This window comes from Tachyglossus aculeatus, chromosome X4 (assembly GCF_015852505.1).
Source record: "Tachyglossus aculeatus isolate mTacAcu1 chromosome X4, mTacAcu1.pri, whole genome shotgun sequence".
Taxonomy (NCBI): domain Eukaryota; kingdom Metazoa; phylum Chordata; class Mammalia; order Monotremata; family Tachyglossidae; genus Tachyglossus; species Tachyglossus aculeatus.
This window is the reverse complement of record NC_052098.1, coordinates 41746377-41763534: the sequence shown is the minus strand read 5'-3', so window position 1 is coordinate 41763534 and position 17158 is coordinate 41746377. Positions and strand designations below refer to the sequence as shown.

Here is a 17158-nt window from a genome sequence, read left to right as displayed (position 1 = left end):
CTGTAAAATGGGGATTAAGACTGTGAGCCCCATGTAGGACATGGACTGCGTCCAACCTGATTTGCTTGTATCTACTCCAGCACTTAGAACAGTGCCTGGCACAAAGTAAGCGCTTAACAAAAACCATAAAAAATAAACAAACAAAAAAAATCCTCCTGAGTTCACCAAGTGGCCTGACTCTCATCCCTCGCTTTGGTCAGTCCTTATCTTTCTCACATCCCTCGATAACCGGATTTAAGGTTTTAATGGTCTCTTCGCTTTAGGATCTAATGTGTCCCATCTTTCCTGCTTCAGTGTCTGGGTTATATTGAGCCACTGTGGGTGTTGCGAGAGGGAAGAAGTGTTATTAAGAGGAGAGCATCCTTAACTGAACTCCCTGTCCTTTTCCTCCTTGAAATTCACAGTTAGACTGGAAGTTCCTGGCATTCTGCTGCTGCCTTGGCCATTAAGTCTTACCTTCTGGGTCAGACATGCCCTTGGCCCTAGTCTCAAACCTCAAACAAACTGGGGGGCTAAAATGTGTGAGTTTTGTTCAAAGAGAGTTGCTGGTTAGGGAGTGTTGGCCGCACATTGGCATTGTCAGTCACACTTGCACACACGGAGAGAAGCTCACCATTAGGAGTTCCATCTTACAAAATAAAGGACAGCTCGATAGAGACAATCCAACAACAGCATTTAGTCATAAACTTAATATCTCCGCAAGTTTTCACACAGTTAATATGTACGCAAGTTTTCACACAGTTAAACATACCTGGTTCATAGTTGGTAAAGTAGCACAGCTATATTGTTGTAAAGTGAGTAAACAGTAATGATATGTATGATTTGTCTTGAAACTTTGACTATCAATAACATACATAACTTTCTAAAATCATAGCAGTGTCCCCTGTAGTGTCACCACAGGATCAAAGTTCTCTTTTCCAGTGTCCCTGGAGAAACAAGGTGAACTTTAGGAGAGGTGGGGTGGGGAAATGTCCATCACATGAGATTGGGTTGGCACATGAGATTTCAAAATGCACTGGTGTGTGTTACAGCTTCTTTGGGTCAGGCCTGTAGCCTGGTTGTTATTGGCACTCATTGGTAGTCTTGCATAGGCAAGCTCAGGAGAGGCCTAAGCTTTGAGAAGCTGACCTCCCAGACCAGTAAGGAAAGTCTGTGTTGAAAACTTTGTGACATGCCCTGCCATATAGACCTTTCATCTGTTCCACAGATTAATACATTTGTGCTTCCCTAACAATGAATCAAGCCTGTCTTTGAGCATGAGGGGGTTACTTTAAAATCCTAACAAAGAGGAATTTTCCCATGGCTATTGAAGTTGAAAGGCACACACTAATGGGACCTTCACTAGCCAGCAGTCTTCACCTCAAATAGCCATCTCAAGGGCAATTACAATTTTTACATTTCTCAAAAGGGCTTATCATGGTACTTCTGATGTGCCTTATTATGCAGGCTTCTGGTGGAAGAACTGTATGATTAGAAATGCCTTGCAGGGACATATCCCAGCGAAGTTACATGAAAAAAGTACTGCTGATGCTAACATAAAAGCCTTTTTGTCTGCCTATTTAATAGAGCATAGGATTGTTTGCTGTTGTCATCCTGGTTTTTCAATTCCCCAGGGAGAGCCACAGTTAGTAATTTAGCCAGTTATGGTATTCATTGAGCACTTCTCTTGTCTGAAGTACTATGGTATATATTATAACACGTATTTATGTTAAACTCTGTCCCCCCGCCAGATGAAAGGCTTACTGTGGGAAGGGAACATGTCTACCAAGTCTGTTGTACTGTACTCTCCCAAGCATTTAATACAATGCTCTGTATATAATAACAATAATAATAATGATAATTGTGGTATTACTATAAGCCAGGCACTCTGTACTCTCCCAAGCATTTAATACAATGCTCTGTATATAATAACAATAATAATAATGATAATTGTGGTATTACTATAAGCCAGGCACTGTACTAAGTACTAGGGCAGATACAAGGTAATTGGGTTGGACATAGTTCCTGTCCCACATAAGGGCTCACTGTCATAATCCCCATCTTACAGATGAGGTAACTGAGGCACAGAGAAGTTAAGCAACTTGCCCAAGGTCACACAGCAAACAAGTGGCAGAGCAGGGATTAGAACCTAGGTTCTTCTGACTCAAGCTCTCAATAAATACCATCGATGATGATGATGATGATATGGTGATGATGATACAAGATAAACAAATTGACACATTCCCTTTCCTACAAGGGGCTCAGAATCCAGATAGTGGAGGACAGGCACATAGAAGAGAAACATCGATTACGTCAGAAAGTGAGTGGCTGAAATTGGCAGTCACGGAGTTCAGATTTTTTTAGAAGGTATGTGGTCCAAGTCACAGGTGGAAGGGGGTAGGTTTGGAAGTCAGGTAGGAGATCTATTGATTGATGGATATGGGTAGAGGAGAGAGTTGGGGAATGTGGGAGAAGGCTTTGGAGAGTTCATGCCTGATAATTTCAATTTTGTCAATGAATTGGGCCTGTCCATCAAGGGTGAGAGAAGGGATATCTTTGCACCTTGTCTGTGAAGGTGAACCACCACCACTGTGAACCACCCCTTCTCCTGCAACCACTAGCTAACCTTGGCTTCACAGACACTTTCCTCTCATTCATTCATTCATTCAATCATATTTATTGAGCACTTACTGTGTACAGAGCACTGTACTAAGTGCTTGGGAAGTACAAGTTGGCAACATATAGAGACGGTCCTTACCCAACAGCGGGCTCACAGTCTAGAAGGGGGAGACAGACAACAAAACATATTAACAAAATAAAATAGAATAAATATGTACAAGTAAAATAGAGTAATAAATATGTACAAACATATATATATATATATATACAGGTTCTGTGGGGAGGGGAAGGAGATAAGGCCGGGGGGATTGGGGGCGGAGGAGGAGGACAGGAAGGACGGGGCTCAGTCTGGAAAGGCCTACCTTGTTCACCTCCTTATCTCTTCTGGTTGCTCTTTCCCCAGATCCTCCTGTTTCAAACTCCGTAACTGTGGGAGGTCTCAAAACTCAGTATTGGGACCCCTTCAATCCTGCATCTACACCCTCCACCCCCTTGGAGAACTCATTCGCTTCCATGGTTTCAACTACCACCTCTACATGGATGATTCCCAAGTCTACCATTCCAGCCCTGTGACCTCTCTCCTTCTCTGGAGTCTCATATTTCCTCCTACCTTCAGGACATCTCTACATCTCTCCAGTACCCCAAACTTTAAAAAAAAAACCCACTTAGTCCACATCTCCCCACTCCTCAAAAACCTCCAGTGGTTGTCCACCATCTGCACATCAAAGAAAAATTCCCTGTGTCTACCAACTCTATTGTGTTGTATTCTCCCAAGGACTTAGTACAGTGCTCTGCACTCAGTAAATGCTCAATAAATATCATTGATTGATATTAAAGGGAATTAATGGTATGGAATAACTTGTGGGGTAATGAGCATGGGATTTGATAAGAGAGGAGATCTAGTGCTGATAAGTCTAACCAAGTTCAGAGATAAAGCAATTAAGGATGAATTTGAAATAGCTGAAGCTTGTCTGGTGCCTGAATTTCCACTAACAGTGCTCTGCAGCATGGGCACAGGAGTGGAGGACACGTACTCTAGAGGTAATCCTGGGCTTTAGGTTGGTAGTAGAATATCAATGAAGGACAGGTTGAGAGTTGTGTTTGTTAAAGAGGATGATGTTGAGATCATAAATTTGTGTATCAAGAGTTGGGAGGTAGAGTAATAATAATATCTGTGGTATTTGTTAAGCGCTTACTATGTGCCAGGCACTGTTATAAGTACCGGGATAGATACAAGATACACAGTCCCTGTCCAACATAAGGATCACAGTCTTACTCCACAGTTTACAGATGAGGGAACTGAGGCCCAGAGAAGTTAAGTGACTTGCCCAAGGTCACTCAACAGATAAGTGGCAGAGACAGGATTAGAACCCAGTTCCTCCTTACTCCCAGGCCTCGTCTGCACCCATTAGGCCACACTGTGTAGGAATCCAGGTTTGGTGTGATACCCTAGGAGGGGGGAGGGAGCCACTATGCTTCTTTTCGTCAGTGACAAAATGCTGACACTTCTTAGAATTCCTATTATTGTGTTTCTTGAAGAGAAATTTGGCAAATATTTCCTCCCTATGTGGATCATTTGGGAACTTTATTTTATCAACTTCCACCTCTATTTGCAGCTGTTTCTGAGGCCTTGTGAAATATTTTCCCACCCAGATGGCAACACTGTGCCCATTACCCATTGCCATTGCTCGCACCCATTACCCATCAGTGTGGGCTTGGTTGAGAGAAAAGATGTTTGCTTTGGGGAATGGAAGGAAGCCACCAAACTGTAGCCCATGACTTTTTAAATCCTGTCCATGAAAAGCCAACACTTGACAAAGAATAGGGCTGGGAAGATGGAAGCTTGCCAAGGCCATCAGGGATTTTTTGGAGAGAACAAATGGAAGGAGAAGGGAAAGACTGATGAATTTTTCCAAGTTTTGAGGAGCATATAACAGGTCTCCTGAATTTGAGCATTGTGTACATCTTTCATTAATACACATCCCAGGACAAGGATGCAATGCTGAGACCTTTAACCTGTGCCATTTCTAAAATGGTATACTATTAAGTATTTCAAGATCCACTAGATGTGATGCTTCATTTTTGAGGAACTTGTTTTCTATTTTCATCAAATGAAAGCTGCCCCCCGCCCTGACTTCTCAAATTAAATGGGGATTCTCAGAAATTAAAGTCAGTTTTTTTTTTTAGAAGGCTGAATGAAGGATCCAGATTTTACAACTATTAGTCATGTTACGTCCTCAGGATGGACAATAAAGAGAAACATGATAAAAGAGTGATGCAAATTATACCAGAAAATTAGATTCACTTCTGTGGCATATTGAGAATTAAGCATGACATATGGCAAAGAATCCCTCAGCTCTGCTCAGCTCCTTATGGAACCCTATAAACCTAATGGACCAATGAGACAAAAGTGTTTCTTCCTTATTGGTTATTGTTTAATCCTTAGCTTCCAAGGAAAATCTTCTCTCTACAGATCTCAGTATTCCAAGCAGCCTAGAGTATTTTCCTTTCAAAAATTTCAACTTTGAATTTATAAAAAGCTCTACCTTTTCATTGTTTGGAATAATTGCCAAGACTTCCCAGGGAATACTCTTCTTTGAGTAAATGCCTGGTGGAGTTAACATCCTTTTGCTTTGGCTTGTGTCTTCCAACCCTCTAGCCACTCACTTCTTCAAAGGAAATAAACTCCCTGTTGTTCATTATTTCTTGTTTATAAATCTGATGAAATGCTAAAAGAATCTTCCAGTTGTTTTGTGCATTCATCAAGAGCTAAGCTGTGCATTGACTATCCCAGTCATGGTGACCTAGCCCTCAGCAAACCTTTTCAATTACTCACTTTTTCCTTTTGCTCCTTGGAGCAATAATGAGTTTCTGGTCAGTTTTTAATTGTCAGGAAATTATTTCCTGTGTATTTGCTGGCTAAAATTCTCCCCAAATCCTTTCAAGATTTTCTCAAAAGCTCCACTCCACAAAGGCAAAGTCTATACTCAAGAAGGCTCACACCAGAGTCTTTATTTCTGCAGAAGTGGAACAGTAAGTTGTGTGGGGAGCCATTTTTTCTTTCTAAGGTACTCAGAAACATTTATGATTGAAATGCTTCCCCCTCAAAAAAGCAAATACATTTTAGAGGCACTAAACATTTCCATTTAAGAAGTTAGTTTTTGAAGTCTCAGTAAGGGCAGAGCAAATCGACTTTAAGGTGACTGAAAAAATGGGAAGGGAAAGTGAAGCAGGCCATTGTAAATCTTACTACTACAATGCAGGTAAAGAAGACTGGGCAGAAATGTTGATCCAAAAGTCCTAGTTGAGATCAGTGCAGACATACAGGTAGAGGCAGATAGGGCTGAAATTTGATATATGGCTTTAGAGACCATAGCACTGTGGATCGACTTGTTTCTGTGCAAAAGCCTTGGATTTCTCTGAATTGGGCATATCTTTGTCAGAGCTCCTGACAGGTGAACAAAAGTTAAATGTTTGAAAGAAGGCATGTTCACTCCTATTATTCATATATTGCTTTTTGCTGAAGGTGGAAGGAGCAAGAGAGGGGGCTGATTGTATTGCAATTGGCAGCGGCAGTGTTTGGTCTTTCAATTTACATGCTTTTTGCACATTTAAAGTTTTTATTCCCTTTTTCAACCTTCCAGAAATGATTGGCATTTGAGGGAAATTCTCAGCTCCCCAAGCTTTAAGGCAGCTGGTTCTCTTTTTTGTGAACATGGAATCTGTGGTCTACCCTAGCACTATCAGCCCCCTTACCTGGACACATTCTTTTAGGGGATAAAGTCTTTCTTGTTTTAAAAGTAGCCACCCCATCTGCTGGAGTCTATACTATTTGTGGTTTCAGGCCCTTCTTTTTCCTTTGGAGGAATTCTACTGAATAGAACATGAGTAACCTGGCAGAATATCTCTGCTGGACTCCCAGCATGAATAAACTGCCTATGCCAGGAGTTGGCAATTTCTTCCAACCGAAGTCTGAATCAAGGAGACACAGTAGGGGCAGAGCATCCACCATAATGGCAGGCCATTTGCCCTAGAGTCCTCAAATTCCAGTGCCCCTAGGGCCAGTTTCAGCTTAGTCCACAGTTCACTGGTCTGTGGGTCACTCCCTCCTCCTTTCAACCTCCCTCTTTGGAGTCACAACACAAGGTGATACATTGCCTTTTTCAGGCAAGTGCATTCTTGGAAATTGGTTAGAAACACCTTACTGCTTGACTCTGCACAGCCTGTTGTTATTGTTTTCCTCTTTGGCTAGAAGGAATGACGTTGCATACCACTTCGCTCCAGAAAAATCAACCAATCAATCGTATTTATTGAGCGCTTACTGTGTGCAGAGCACTGTACTAAGCACTTGGGAAGTACAAGTTGGCAACAGATAGAGACAGTCCCTACCCAACAGTGGGCTCACAGTCTAGAAGGGGGAGACAGAGAACAAAACCAAACATATTAACAAAATAAAATAAATAGAATAGATATGTACAAGTAAAATAAATAAATAGAGTAATAAATATGTACAAACATATATACATATATACAGGTGCTGTGGAGAAGGGAAGGAGGTAAGAGTGGGGGATGGAGAGGGGAACGAGGGGGGAGAGGAAGGAGGGGGCTCAGTCTGGGAAGGCCTCCTGGAGGAGGTGAGCTCTCAGTAGGGCCTTGAAGGGAGGAAGAGAGCTAGCTTGGTGGATGGGCAGAAGGAGGGCGTTCCAGGCCCGGGGGATGACGTGGGCCGGGAGTCGATGGCGGGACAGGCGAGAACGAGGTATGGTGAGGCGATTAGCGGCAGAGGAGCGGAGGGTGCGGGCTGTAGAAGGAGAGAAGGGAGGTGAGGTAGGAGGGGGCGAGGTGATGGAGAGCCTTGAAGCCGAGGGTGAGGAGTTTCTGCCTGATGCGCAGATTGATTGGTAGCCACTGGAGATTTTTGAGGAGGGGAGTAACATGTCCAGAGCGTTTCTGGACAAAGACAATCCGGGCAGCGGCATGAAGTATGAATAGAAGTGGGGAGAGACACGAGGATGGGAGATCAGGGAGGAGGCTGATGCAGTAGTCCAGACGGGATAGGATGAGAGCTTGAACGAGCAGGGTAGCAGTTTGGATGGAGAGAAAAGGGCGGATCTTGGCAATGTTGTGGAGGTGAGACCGGCAGGTTTTGGTGATGGCTTGGATATGAGGGGTGAATGAGAGAGCAGAGTCGAGGATGACACCGAGGTTGCAGGCTTGTGAGATGGGAAGGATGGTAGTGCCATCAACAGTGATGGGAAAGTCAGGGAGAGGGCAGGGTTTGGGAGGGAAGACAAGGAAAGCCGAATATTCCACTAGGGGGAGTGGTGTGGGGCAAGAGTGAAAAAATGCCTGCATTACGTGAAGGAAAGAGTTACTGCATTCTATTCAATAATAATAATAATGGCATTTGTTAAGCGCTTACTATGTGCAAATCACTTTTCTAAGCTCTGGGGAGGATACAGGGTGATCAGGTTGTCCCATGTGGGGCTCACAGTCTTCATCCCCATTTGACAGATGAGGGAACTGAGGCACAGAGAAGTGAAGTGACTTGCCCAAAGTCACACAGCTGACAATTGGCAGAGCCGGGATTTGAACCCAAGACCTCTGATTCCCAAGCCCATGCTCTTTCCATTGAGCCACGCCGAGGGGATGTTTAATGAGAGACAGTGTCTTTGAAAAAGCAGGACAACTTTCTACGTTGGAACTGAGAGAATTGATCATTGGTTTATTTCCTTTTCCAAATGAGTTATCAGGAGTTTCATAGTCTATTTGGCTCAAGTGAGTGCTGTAGGAACAAAGGAAGACATAAATACACAGTATTGGATTACTGCCTCTTCTATTTCCCCAAGCCCAGGTAGAGTGCTTCACACATTGTAAACACATAATAAGTGTTATTGATTGATCAATGTGTGGAGCATTCACAGATTTTCAGGTATTTTAAGAGATTAAAAAAAGTAGACGAGATATGTGTAGACTGAGTCCTAACTTCACAACTATTCTTTTTTTAAAAAGCTGCTCTAATCAGTTTAACTCTGCTAGGACCAGATTTTTGAATGGATAATTCTCTGGGCAGTTTGAACATTTTGAAGGAGTAAAAACTTTTTCAGGTGAGAATTTATGTGTGTCTGTGTGTGTGTGCGTGTGTATGATCATTCAGTTTCAAAAACGACACTACATTTAGAAGGTATAATCCTATTCAGGCTGTGGTGTGGATGTTGCTGAATGTGTGACCGACAGTCTCTGCCTACACAACAGCAAAGCAATCCTTTTGGGGAGGGAGGGATCAGTGCAAGTTAGCATGGGGTTTGCTTACTTCGGAGGCATTCATTCATGCATTCATTCAATCGTGTTCATTGAGCACTAACTGTGTGCAGAGCACTGTACTAAGCACTTGGGAGAGTACAAAACAACAATAAGCTGACACATTTCCTGCCCACAGTGAGCTTACAGTCTCAGTGGAGGGAATGGGGGGAAGACAAACATTAATATAAATAAATAAATTACAGATATGTACATAAGTGCTGTGGAGCTGTGGGTGGGGGGGGAGAACAAAGGGAGCAAGTCAGGGCAATGCAGAAGAGAGTGGGAGAAGAGGAAAGGGGGGCTTAGTCAGGGAAGGCCTCTTGGAGGAGATGTGCCTTCATAAGGCTTTGAAGGGGAGGGGAGTAATAGTCTGTCAGTTTTGAGGAGGGAGGACATTCCAGGCCAGAGGCAGGACATAGGCAAAGGGAGATGAGATCAGGGCACAGTGAGAAGGTTAGCATTAGAGGAGCGAAGTGTGTGCACTGGGTCATAGTAGGAGAGTAATAATAATAACAATAATGATGGCATTTATTAAGCACTATGTGCAAAACACTGTTCTAAGCACTGAGAAGGCTACAAGGTGATCAGTTTGTTGGGGGGCTCACAGTTTTCATCCCCGTTTTACAGATGAGGGAACTGAGGCATAGAGAAGTGAAGTGACTTGCCCAAAGTCACACAGCTGACAATTGGCGGAGCCAGGGTTTGAACCCATGACCTCTGACGCCAAATCCCGGGCTCTTTCCACTGAGCCACGCTGCTACTCTGCGTGTAACGAGGTGAGGTGTAAATACGATTGAATGAATGAGGTGAGGAGTAATGAGGTGAGGTAGGATGGGGCAGGGTGACTGAGTACTTTGAAGCCAATGGTGAGGAGTTTTTGTATGCTGGGGAGGTGGCTGGGCAACCAATGGAGTTTTTGAGGAATGGGAAAAGTTCTGAATGTTTTTGTTGAAAAATGATTTGGGCAGCAGAGTGAAGTATGGACAGATCATGGGATTGGAAGTCAGGAGATCTGAGTTACATTCCCAGCTGTACCATTGGCCAGCTGTGTGACTTTAGGCATGTCACTTACTCTTTCAGGTCCCTTGCTTCCTCACTACACTACATAAATGGGAGTAAGATAGAGTGGGAGCTCTGTTGTGAGACAGGGACCATGTCCAATCTGAAGTTGTTTATCTACCACAGTGCTTAACATTTGATAAATACCTTCTATATGTTGTGGCATTTTTGAAACGGAATAGTCACACACACACACACACACACACACACACACACACACACAAATTCTAACCAACATGTAGTTCATTGCCTGGTTCTCAGCAAGGGGTAGGGATTTTGAGGGGTGGACCTAGATACAGAAGGGCTCTGGAGTCCCTCTCTGGAGCCAGATACAAGTCCATTTATTCATTCAATTGTATTTATCAAGTGCTCACTGTGTGCAAATCACTGCACTAAGTGCTTGGGAGAGTACAATACAACAACAAACAGACACATTCCCTGCCCACAATGAGCTCACAGTCTAGGCAGGGGAAGGCAACAGGATAGGTAACCCCCTACCAACCCCCCACCCCCCACCACCACCACCACCACCAAGACCACCTTCTCTCAATGAGGTTATTTCTTGGTGTTCTTTTTGGCTTTTAATCTGACACAGGAAGGGTAAGGGGCAAGGGGTAAATATCAGCAATTTATTTATTTATATCAATGACTGTACACTCTAGACTGTAAGCTTGTGGTGGGCTGGAAACCTGTCTCCCAACTCTGTTGTATTGTACTTTCCCAAGTACTTAGTACAGAGCTCTGCACACAATAAGTGCTCAATAAATATCACTGATTAATTGATTGATTGGTTAATGGATTTGCGAAAGTTGTATGTGGACCTCTGATCCATCATGCCTTTCCATTCAACTGCTTTTCAATATACAAGTGGTACTCCCATGTTCTATACCCACTTGTCTCCAATATTTTGTACAGGCCAAGTGGGGTTACATTAGGGTTTGGTGCTGACAGGACTCATGAACATATTTTTTTCCACGGCCACAGACCACATCTAATTTCCCAATGATTGGTAATAATAATAATTATGGTATTTGTTAAGCGCATACGATTGGTCAAGCACTGTTCTAAGTGTTGGGGTAGACACAATGTAATCAGGTTGTCCCATGTGGGGCTCACAATCTTAATCCCCATTTTACAGATGAGGTAACTGAGACATAGAGAAGTTAAGTGGCTTTCCCAAGGTCACACAGCAGACAAGTGGTGGAGCCAGGATTAGAACCCCTGTCCTCTGACTTCCAAGCCCATGTTCTTTCCACTAAGCCACAAGGATGTACAATTGTCTCACTCCACAATGGTATGCACATTGGATAAGGACAGAGCAGGGTCTGCTGCCATGAGGGCAGACAGGGATACACTGTTCTATGGCCACAGGCTGGACTGGACAGGCTGCTTTCTAGATGGTAAATCCTTTGTGGGCAGGGATTGTCTCTATTGCTGAATTGTACTTTCCAAGCAATTAGTACAGTGCTCTGCACACAGTAAGTGCTCAATAAGTACGATTGAATGAATGAATGAATGACCCACACCCTAATCAAGGTGTGTTGTTGGCCTCTGGGGCCCTGGGCAAGGGAGTGTGGATAGCTCAGTGCAAGCCATCACTACTAATGAAAATGAACTCAAGTACACATTCTACTGATTATGTTGGCATGTCTCATACGTGAACTCAAAAGGATCTGAGTATCTATTCTATTTATTTTATTTTGTTAGTATGTTTGGTTTTGTTCTCTGTCTCCCCCTTTTAGACTGTGAGCCCACTGTTGGGTAGGGACTGTCTCTATATGTTGCCAACTTGTACTTCCCAAGCACTTAGTACAGTGCTCTGCACACAGTAAGCGCTCAATAAATACGATTGATTGATTGATTGAGTAGGAGGTATAGGATGCTGATTGCTTCTTCATTAAACGGGGAGTACTTTGCCTTTCTGAGCAAACTTATTTAAAGATGCACTACTCACCCCTAATGAGGAAGGAGACTTGAAAAAGTATCTCTAAACATTGGCTGCCTCCTCCAAATTCAGTTCACCAATAACCATGACTGTGGTGCAGATGCAACCAGAAAAAAGACGTATACTAGGAAAACAACAATTGCACCACAGACACTCAGGTTGCTTAGTGCCAGTGAAAACAGTTGTTGGCCTATAAGAAGAACTGCTCAAATAGCACATGAACTGGCATGAAATTGCTACATTGAATGAGACTAGACTTTGGATGAAGGCTTCTCATAGGGGTAGGCACTGGACATATCAAGGGGTGAGTTTGCCATCAGAAAATCACTAATATCTGGCCTTCCAGATCTGCCAAAGGGTATACATGACCATCTGATGATACTATGCTCATTTCAAAACAAATTCAGTCATCATGAATTTGTTTTTCTCATCCTTTCAAGTTATTTTAGAAATTTGGCCATTACGATTCTGTGTTTCCTAAGAAATTGAAAACATCAACTTGTATTATCCTACCATTTCCCTGAATTCTGTCATATATACCAAATTTGAATTATTGTTCACAAATTATACTATTTTCAGCAATGTTGGATGTACTCATATATTAGTGGTGTATGAGGTAATCAAAGATAGATTGGAATTAGCTATTGCATGCCTAGAAAAAGGAAAATATGTTTTATAAAAATATAAACATTACATATGCTTGTATTTATGAGAAATTATTTTCAACAGGTCCTTCACCACTAATTTTTTAATGAAATTATGTAGGAATAAAACTAGGAAAATGTAAAGTAAAACATACCACTACTAAGCTACTCTGATTTCATGAAGCAGTGTGGCTTAGTGGAAAGAGCACAGGCTTGGGAGTCAGAGGTTGTGGGTTCTAATCCTGGCTCCGCCACTTGCCAGCTGTGTGACTTTGGGCAAATCATTTATCTTCTTTGTGCCTCGGTTACCTCATCTGTAAAATGGATTAAGACCGTGAGCCCCACGTGGGACAACCTGATTACCTTGTCTCTACCCCAGTACTTAGAACAGTGCTTAACAAATACCATCATTATTATTGTACTTGGTTTTAATAGAATTTAAGAGGGTTACTATTAATCTGGGTTTTTTAAATCTTGCCAAAGGCTACTAAGATTAAATAATTATTTAGACTTCCATATATCCATTAGTCAGTAAGAGTGCTTTAAACTATTCTACAATTATGTTTCATTTAGAGTTAAGAACTCACCCTTAGAAATACTGGTAGATTTCCTGCTTCCTCTGTATTCCTAGCTTAACCACTTACAATCTTATTACAATACTAACAAGGTGGATAGAAAAAACTCCAATAAAGAAGTCAGGAGCCCGGGATTCCAGCCCCAGTTCTGTATCCAGTTTCCGGTAACTTTTAGCGGAACAATTCATTGCTCTCTGCCTCAGTCTCCCCACCTGTGAATGGAGATAGGAATATTTATCCTTGCTGTCTGTTGGGGACTGCTGAGCATAAAATAATATAGCATGGAAAATACTGGGAAAATAATAATAATGATGGCATTTGTTAAGCGCTTACTATGTACAAAGCACTGTTCTAAGTGCTGGGGGGGATACAAGGTGATCAGGTTGTCCAGTCTTCATCCCCATTTGACAGCTGAGGGAACTGAGGCACAGAGAAGTGAAGTGACTTGCCCACAGTCACACATCTGACAAGTGGCAGAGCTGGGATTTGAACCCATGACCTCTGACTCCCAAGCCTGCACTTTTTCCACTGAGACACACTGCTTCTCTGAGCGAAAATGCTTTCGCTCTTGGGAAGAAAGGCACAATATGTATCCAAGTTCTTATTAGTTAAGTTTGGTGGAATGTAGCAGCACCTGAAACACCAATGGAAGTTGGAGGAAGTGATAAATTTAAACTGTATTTGGCCATTGGCAATCAATGTATGCGTATGTGAATTAAGCATCTAACATCCTATGGGGTAATATAGTACCTGGCACATAGTAAGCACTTAACACATCCCATAAAAAAATCCTAGGAAAGTCACATGTTGTTTCTGCCACATTGAATCCATCTGGAAAGAGTCTACAGAGAGATAAAGAACTGTCTCTGAATTGTTAAAAATTAATCTGCTGCTAAAATCTTCATGTAGCAAGTAAACTGTTAAAAAAAACAAGTTATGTGATCTAGATCAATTTGATTTTGTTTTATAAGGCATGTTCGGTAGAGATAAATTGGCCCAAAATATATTATTTTCTTTGGCTGTAAGGGCAATCAAATGGTCACCAATATGAAGCAGGTTCTGTATGAGGGCAGATTAAAAAGGTTAGGACTGTTCAGTCTGGAAAGATGCATGCTGAGAAGGGAGAGGATTTGAAGTTTATCAAGTAATGAAAGGATGAAAATGATTGTCATTCACCAAATCCCACAACATCAGGATGAGGGGACACCCACTAAAGCTGGAAGGTAAATGGTTCAAGGCAAAAAAAAAGAAACATTTCTTCACTCACCCAGTCAATCCATAGGATCTACTGTTACTGTGTGCAGAGCACTGCACTAAGCACTTGGGACAGTTCAACAAAGTAAGTAGACACGTTCCACTCATGGATGGTGTGGGAAGTGGGGAGGATACATATGGAATTCATTCATCCAGGAGGTTGTGCAGACTGAAAATATTCGTAAATTTAAAAAAGTTTGGAAAAATTCATGGATCAGAGAACCATAATGAGTTATTAGAGGGAAAATTGGGGGTGTTTGACTGACCATGCAATGGATGTGAAGGAGAATCACAATACAGTGTCTCTTGGATGCCACTGTCAGAGACAAAATGCTAGACTAGATGTCTGGGGTGACCCAGCAGTGGCATTGTTGATGGTTTTAGAATTTTTAGGTTCTTTTTTGAAGGGAAAGGAAGCCAAGTAAAGGATCATACTCAATAAGAGTAATAAAAATAACAGCAATGATAATAATAACAATGAATTGTGGTATTTTTTAAGTGCTATGTGCCAAGCACTTTACGAAACACTGAGGTAGATAATCAGATTGGACAGGGTCCCTATCCTACACAGGGCTCACATTCCCTCAATTCCTTTTGAAAAACTCTGCATTGTCATTGGTCATCATCATCAGAGTTAATCCATCAATCAATGGCATTTATTGAGCACTTACAATGTGCAAAGCACTGTCCTTATCCTTGAGGAGCTTACTGTACAATGGAAAAGTTCTTGGGAGAGTGTCCTGCAGTGAAGATGCTTGCATTGGAATGGATTCTTGAAGGTTGAATTACATTGTGTAGAATCAAGAATAGAGTAATTAGACATGAATGGCAGAGCAAGAAGCCTAATAAATAGAAACTTTGAGACTAATTCTTTTCATGTCCAAATTGTAAATTGGAATATACAGAATTAATGAGGTTTACATGGGGCAGTAAATTTATCCCTGCTTCACTCACCCAACACCCTCAAATTACAACTTGAGTGATATGGAACATTCTGTTCTTTTCCTTCTCTGAGGGTGAAGAGGACTGTAAATAAACAAAACATAGCATGCCGCACAAATGCAGCCACTCATCTTCATAACGTGCTGCATTTGTTGTCACTGTGGTAGTAAACGTTCATTTACCACTGATATTTCAAAAGCCTTACAAATGCTGGTTAGTGGGGTAGACAACATGCTTTTAAAATGAGTTTGTTTCTTTACCAGTCTTTAAATTTTTAAATAGCATCCTAGAATTTATCACTGCTGCCATATTAGACATAAACCAGTCTTTGTGATTGAGTTTTAGTGAATGCTGCATGAATTTTCAATGGTTATATTCATCATATTTTGAAAATATTGACTAAATGTTTTCAAGGACTTATTACTTTATTACTTCAGGTGCATTAAACTTCTATAATACAAATGAGATACTAACATTTCACCCCTTCCCAATTCTACATTCCTGACTAAAATGGAAACTCAGGTCTAGTAAATTAGGTTTGTGCTCAGTATTTTACCATGAAAGTTTAAATTGTCAAACAGAACAACCTTAAATTATGACTAGCTTTATAAATTTCATTCAGTTACAGTTATCATCAATTATATTGTCATATAAGCAGCAGACTGTTAAACTATTTCATATTTTTAGGTAATTCTCTGTGCTCTTAAAAGGCAATCAGAAACAATGGCAATAAAAATGATATTTTGGGGATTTTGAACTGAAATAAGCATTCTGTGTTTATGTTTATTAAATCTTTATGCTTATAACTCTGCATCTTGAATCACCATTGTATGGCAGTTAAAGAGCAAACTAATAGTTGGTTGAACCTTGTAAAACTCACATTTTCAATTTTCTGGGAAAACTGGAAAATAACAGAAATACCACAAAAGATTATTTGTCTCCAGTTTGAGTTTCCGATTCTGAAAATGAGTTTGTTGTTTATTTTGATGGGCACATTTTGACTCAATGACCTGAGCTAGAGCTCATGGGTCAGATTTGTTTTAGCTTTGTGTCTTATGTAAATTTGTTTGGCTAGAATAGCATCCCTGCTTTATGATTGATTACCATCACCTTGGAAATAACTTTGGTCAAGAAAATTCATCATAGCACAGGCCTTCATTAAATGACTATATGTGTTTGCAAATCAATCAATCAATTGTACTTATTCAGTGCTTACTTTGTGCAGAGCACTGTACTAAGTGCTTGTGGGAATACAATATTACAGAGTTGGTAATTTGCTTTGCTTTCCCTGGGCCCTGATATTATTTTTTCCATCTTTTGTATTTTGGGTTTTTTTTGAACATTTGTGGGCATCACGGACCAATGAAAAACTATTCTTTTCAGTCTCTATCATATACCCACATACTCTTCTTTCTGAAGACCTTGGGGCATATAAAGATTTTTCTATTTGCTCTAGAAAGTTAAACATTTGACATGTTCGGTGCCTAGAGTTTTCTTGCAACACTTCTATTGTTATATATGCCTACAAGGAGCTTACAGCCTAAAGATAGGAACCTAAATATGAAATTGATCTTCTGTTATTTGAAGTGTTGGCATTTGGCCAGATGAGCCAGGTCTGGGATAATAATGCAGGGTGGATTTTCCTTTTAGGAATCTCATTTGATTTATAACTTTCTAGTCTTGGTTTATGGACACTTATTGGTTGATTGGGCCAGATCTTACTTTGCACATGGTAACATTTAGTTTCTTCCAAAACTGGAGGCCCCTGGTCTGAAATCCCCTTTATCTAAGCATCCCTATGTTGATTTTAGGAAACAATGTTAATAACCAAGGTGGAA

At 41.3% G+C, this 17158-nt stretch overlaps 1 protein-coding gene across 1 annotated transcript in view; it reads left to right on the top strand.

The window, feature by feature from the left end:
• The window catches only part of PRR16 (proline rich 16), a 240983-nt gene that overhangs the window by 192075 nt on the left and 31750 nt on the right, over positions 1 to 17158 (top strand). The window lies entirely within an intron of this gene.